This window comes from Schistocerca americana, chromosome 3 (genome assembly GCF_021461395.2).
Source record: "Schistocerca americana isolate TAMUIC-IGC-003095 chromosome 3, iqSchAmer2.1, whole genome shotgun sequence".
Taxonomy (NCBI): Eukaryota; Metazoa; Arthropoda; class Insecta; order Orthoptera; family Acrididae; genus Schistocerca; species Schistocerca americana.
The window spans coordinates 135423012-135429648 of record NC_060121.1 but is presented as its reverse complement, the minus strand read 5'-3'; the positions used below and the strand labels follow the sequence as shown (position 1 = coordinate 135429648).

At 43.8% G+C, this 6637-nt stretch overlaps 1 pseudogene; it reads right to left on the bottom strand.

The window, feature by feature from the left end:
* Positions 1-395: 395 nt before the first annotated feature.
* Positions 396-513, bottom strand: LOC124607741 (annotated as a pseudogene).
* Positions 514-6637: the final 6124 nt, after the last annotated feature.

Sequence of the window (6637 nt, the reverse complement as noted above, 5' to 3'; positions counted from 1 at the left end):
AAGCCTCTCCATCTCCTAATAACGACTGCAACCTAATCCATTTGAAGCTTATCTCCCTCTACACTTCCCTCTATTACCAAACTTACGATTTCTTGATGCCTCAGGATGTGTGCAGCCAGCCGATGCCTTCTTTTAGTCAGGTTACGAGCATAAATCTCATTTCCTCAAATCCATAAAAAAAGCCAAACTCCGACCAAACAGGCCACGAAGGCCCAACTGTCCTGACCGGCCTCCGCGTTATCCTCAGCTCACAGGCGTCACTGGATGCAGATACGGAGGGTCATGGGGTCAGCACACCGCTCTCCCGGCCGTATGTCAGTTTACGAGACCAGAGCCGCTACTTTTCAATCAAGTAGCTTCTCGGGTTGCCTCCCAAGGGCTGAGTGCACCCCACTTACCAACAGCACTCGAGAGACCGGTTGGTCATCCATCCAAGTGCTAGTCCAGCCCAACAGTGCTTCACTTCGGTGATCTGACGGGAACCGATGTTACCACTGTGACAAGGCCCTTGGCCAAATCCCTTCAGTACTTCCATATTACGTATTTGATCTACCCATATAATTTTCAACATTCTAATGTAGCACCGCATTTCAGAAGGTCTGTTCTCTTTTTGTCCAAGTTGCTTGTCGTCCACGTTTCGGCATGTTATCGACATTGGTATTGGCAAGATATTCGTCCTGAGGACTCCAAGACTTTCGAGAATGTTTTGATTTCAATAATATAAATTTGCCTGTTATTTGCATTGATACAGGCAAAATAGCGGTCCCAGAGACTCTAGGATTTTCGAGAATGTTTTATTATCAATAAAATAAATGTCTCAAAGTCATGCAGGAGGCACACGAGCGATATTTTAATAATCAGTAGTTCTCCATTCAGGCTGACTGGGTCCCAGTGGTAAAAATCAAATGCCCAGACTACTTCTTAAAGTGATACAAGCGAACTTTCCTGGTGAACCAGTCCATTCAGTAGTGAAAACCGTATCGGAATCCTTAGAGTAGTTCCTGAGATTAGCTTCCACATACAGATAGAAAGCATGGGAGCGGAATTTAATTTATAAGATGTATAAATTGTAGTGTTAGCAGAAGAGCCAACACTGTTTCTAGAGGAGGCCGAAATGCACGCGTTTAATTACACGCTGACTGGCGTGAGCTCTGGAACGGGACAATATCTTGAGAATTGCAAATAAAGTACGTAGACGATGTAATACTTAACTTTAATCCCCAATTGTAGAACATCTCTCTTGATGATACATGCTTCACATAATAAATATCAATTGAATACGGCGCCTTGCTAGGTCGTAGCAAATGTAGCTGAAGGCTATGCTAACTATCGTCTCGGCAAATGAAAGCCTATTTGTCAGTGAACCATTGGTATGAACGTAGGCTGTACAACTGGTGCGAGTGCCAGTACGTCTCTCTAGACCTGCCGTGTGGTGGGGCTCGGTCTGCTATCACTGACAGTGGCGACACGCGGGTCCGACGTATACTAATGGACCGCGGCCGATTTAAAGGCTACCACCTAGCAAGTGTGGTGTCTGGCGGTGACACCACAAAAAGTACTGTAGCTGACATTATACCAAGATTCAACAGAGAAGATAAAATTGAAGATAAACCATAAACAGGGCAACCAAAGAAGTTTAGTAGTAGAGATGAAACCGAAGTAATAAGAAAAATTAAGTTGCCCCAGTGCAGCAGGAATAAGAGGAGGATCCGCACCCTGAAACAGTCCGACGAATTATCAGACGAGAGGGGTATAATGGTCGAGTAGGTAGGATGATAAATGAGAGGAACAGAAAAAAAAATGACTGGACTTCGCGAAGCAGCACGTAAATAAAAGTGTCAGTTGGTAGAACGAAGCAATTTTTGTCGATGAATGTCAAGTGTAGATGTTCTTCTCAAACGGAAGACCTATGACTTGGAGAAAACCACCTGAAGAATTTCAAATGAAGCATCTGCAACCCACAGTTAAACACGGGGGTGGAGGTGTCATGATTTGGGGTTCCACGTCGTCATCTGTGGTAGGCGAATTAGCATTCATTGAAGGTACAATGGACAAGCGTAAAGTATCTGAACATCCTAAAAGAGAACTTGCCGCACAGTGCTACAAGTTTCGGGCTTTCGAGGACGTTCAAATTGTATCAAGACAATGATCCAAAGCATAAAGCGGATATTGTGAGACTATGAACGCTGTATTATTGCACTAAGGTTTTGGATACCCCTCCTCAGAGTCCAGACTTGAACCCAATAGAAAATCTTTGGAGTGAATTGAAGCAAAAAGTGAACGCCAGTGATACCAAAACAAGCTTTAAAGGATCGAATACTGGAAGAATGGCGACAAATAAGTCCAGTTATACGTGAAAGCTCGTTCACAGTTTGTTTAAACGCTTGGAACAAGTGATTAAGCAAAAAGGACTGCATACAAGGTATTCAAACGTACAAGGTTGTGAGTGTTATACTTGCCGCCCGGAAACTTTTGTGGCTGTGATAGTGGGCATGTTTCTTTGTGTGTTATTGTTTATGTTGTTTAAGTTTGCAAAATGCTGTTCTGTTGTTTATTAGAGTGCTATGCCATTTTGTGCCGAGACTTCTACTGTAATATGTGATGCCTGTATATAATGAAGTAAAAATAAAACATAACACTGGTGGACAAATACTTTTGAGTGTCTCTGTACATAGACAAATAAGAAAAGAGAGACAACGTGAACACACACGATGACAGATCACTCTCAGATCTCTTAAGAAAAATCTGCTGTTAGTACCAGCCAGTAGCGGTGTTCTACAGCAGGTATCTTATGAAATATTTAAACTGCAAAACAGACAGCTCTTAACACGAAAATTGTTACGAGACCGTTTTTCGAGAAACGGTCATGTAACATATACGAATTCATTAAGCTCCATTTGATCGGAATATGTGACACCGAGGAATTGATAATCAGCAGCACTAGTGATTGTCAGTAACTGAATAACACAACCTTACTATTTTGCTATTAATTCGAATTTGAGTGACTTCTAGAAGTGAGACCGAGTGAGGTGGCGCAGTGGTTAGCACACTGGACTCGCATTTGTGAGGACGAGGGTTCAATCCCGCGTTCGGCCATCCTGATTTAGGTTTTCCGTGAATTCCCTAAATTGCTTCAGGCAAATGCCGGGATTGTTCCTTTGATGTGGCACGGCCGACTTCCTTCCCCATCCGTCCCTAATATAATGAGACCGATGACCTCGCTGTTTGGTCTCTTCCCCCAAATCAGTAGAGTCCAGTCTAGAAGTGAGAAAACGTTTAAAGCATTCTGCACAATGACACCGCAAGCGGATCGCCAGAGGCTGTAGAGTCGACTGCCCCTTAAAGGAAGCTTGAGGAAGGACCGTCAAGGGAGAGCTACATTTCGATGGCCCACGGACATTGGCCAGCTCTCTGGTGACGCCCTGGAACGTCTGGTCTTTTGTACAAGCGCAGGTGACGCCTCTGTGGAGCAAACTACTGGCGAAACCTTTTATGACCTGGCAGTGGACTGAGGTGGCTCGCTTTCTAGCAGAAGGCACTACTGTGTTCGGAATTCAGAGACCTGGCTGTTTTTTCAGAAAACACTCAAAACTAGAGATATAGCGAGTGGTTATAATTAAACTTTCCCCATTTAACACGTTATAATACAAAATTTTTATCATACGGTTAAGAGACTAGATAGCATTAATGTCAAGGACATGGAGAAGAGAAATAATGCAGAATCAATTCAATTGAAACATTTTTAATGTGCTGCTACGGTACATCATACCATTACATACCGGTACAATTACTGCTACAAAAGGGGCTCAACATGGCGCCCATCGGTGTCCAGAGACTGTATTGCTTTCTGCACAGCAGGACGAAGCATGTCCGGAGGTATGTGGCTACCTCTCTTGAATGCTGCGCTTTAGATCAGCATATGTGTGAACGTTCCCCTGGTAAGCCCTGTCCTTCAGGTAGCCCACAGCCAGAAATCACAGTGAGTGAGATCAGGTGATCGTGCCGGCCAAGCATTTGGAAACGATCGGCTGATAATTGGATCGTTTCCAGATGTGTTTCGGAGAAGCAGATGAATTTGATGAGCGATGTAGGGTGAGGCCCCATCTTACATGAAAACTGTTGACTTCAGTGCTTCTGTAGCGCGGGTATAACATAGTGAAGCATAATGCAGTCACGTTGGCCGGTCACACTGCACGTCTTTGGCCCCTGAGCGCCAACCTGTTCAATAAAGAATGGGCCAATGAAGAACACAGACGTGAAGTCATACCATACGGTGACACGTTCACCATACTGAGGAAATTCATGCACAGTGGCTGGGGATGAAGATCCTACATTCGGCAATTCTGTGTGTTGACCTCACCCGTCAGAGAGAAAAATGAGTTTGTCCATAGGACGGTCCAGGGCCAGCCTTCGTCAACTTCAATCCTCGCGAGAAAGTGGAGAGCGAAGTCAACAGGTCATTGTGCGTCCTGTGGTGCAAGGTGCTGTACGATATCGATTTTGTACGGATGCCATTTCAGAATGGCTCGGAGCACCTTCTTTACAGTGGACCACGGGATGTTCAACTGCCGTGACACAGCACGCGCACTACCTGACGATCGGGAATTGCGCGCAGCGTTGTCTGCTACAGCAACAGCGATTTCATCAACCACCTGTGGTGCGACCTGTCGTTGGCCTCTTCCCGGAACGACGCCCAATTCTCCAGTTGATTTGAACTTCTTCATACTCCGCACAGCAAGCTGAGAAAGAGGAGCCTTCCGTAATCCTTTCAGCCGGCGATATTCTCAAAGTGCATCTGCAGCATTACTGTTTTGAGTATAGAGCTACGACAATAATGCCCTGCTCCTTTTGTCCAAGCTCAAGTGGACACGTCAAGTGCACTGCGATTGGTTAGGTGTGAGAGACTATGAATCACGATGACTGATCACATCACCTGGTGGCCATAGTTGGAACTGGGCGGTGGTGCTGTGACGCATGGAAATCATGTACCCCATGCTCTGGACATTAATGCTACCAAGTTTGGTACTCGTACGGTAATTAGTTTCCGTGTTATAAAGTGCTAAATAGGGAAAGTTTAATTATAACCACGCGGTACATCTCTAAGGCGTATTGGGGACTCAAGGTCCTGCGCCTCTGAAAGCGTGGGACACCTCTGAGTGCTTTAACTCAGCAAAAAACAAATATTTACACAATGTACAAACCGACAGCATTCGCCAACAAAAATATATTTTAAGTTTGAAAGAGACAGGACGGTAAGGATGAAGAGCGCGTCATCAGTCACAGAGAGAGGCGGGGACAGCGCGACGGAATCTTTTTCTGTAAGAGGATGGTAGGACGTAAGTTACATGTTAACCAGCTAGAGCAAGGGGACTCGTGTTTTTTATGGACCAGTTTCATCGGTCGGCACTCGGAATATCCGGAGCCGAGGCAACCAGAATTCAGTAAGAGACGCAAAACGTGGCGATGCGGTTTCCTTTGTTGCTACCAGAGGTTGCAGCTCTGTGTACTAGATTAAGCTGCCTGTATACCCCCAAAACTACGTAAAAATTTATATTTTCTTCCTACTTTACTGTACACGCACAATTAGCGAAATTTCTTTATTTTTTGTCCTTTCTCGTAACGGTGCTTCAATGAACAATTCTGTTATTGAAAGCGTTTGGTGGTTCTGTAGTACTTGGCTGTGGGCTGTCGCTTGTTACTTTCACTCCTGCTGAAGATTCACATCTTTGCGAAAATACTTCTTATCGTAGTATCTTGGTTAACGATCGACCATGTGAAAATCTCAAACACGTTTCAGAAATTTGGAAAGAAGGAATTTACTCAATCAACACCTGTAATTTTTAACATCTCATGAGCGAAAATACTGGGACGTCTATTGATTCTTTGACGGAAGTTTCTTTTTTCCCGTAAATGTCATGAGGGTGAAGACTAGGATATGCACCAAGTTTCTTGAATATACATGAACTACGTTGGTCTGTTACGGTATGCATTAGTTCTTTTACAGTTTTTAGAAAAAAGCGTGGCCCCCATCATTTTGCAGTTACTCTATAGTATAGGTCTATGCTATGCGAGAGATTTTGATAAAGGGGCTCATTTCAAAGCGTATTGGAACTCAGATCTAACACGTATTTTGTCAGCATTTGTCGCTTCTTTTGTTTCGAATAGTTCCATTTGAGTTTGAATAAGAACAGTGCTTGTACAGAATCTTGTTGTTCACACCACGTCGAAACTCGACCTTTCGAAGATTATCACCAACTTCATCTCCTGACGAAGAACATGGTGACGATTTTAGAAAGCTCGAGTTTTGACGCAATCTGAACACAGACAATATTTTTTAAAACAATGCGCCGCGAAAAATCTTCGACGTCATACGAAGATTATTTATTTTAAAAACTGCCATTTTTTTAACGTAAGGTGACATTGGCAAGGGTTTTTGTGTGAGGGAGGGTGGGATGGCAGTCATAACACACAATTGATTCGGATGCATTCGGTTACGATAGATAGCGTTATTACCCACTACTATTGGAGAGCTCACTGTATGAAACATTTGTTGTACGCAAAATAAAAACAAAAAATTCTTAATGGACATCATCTGAAACCAGAGGAATAAAATTGTGAACTGTGGGTGAGGGTGAAA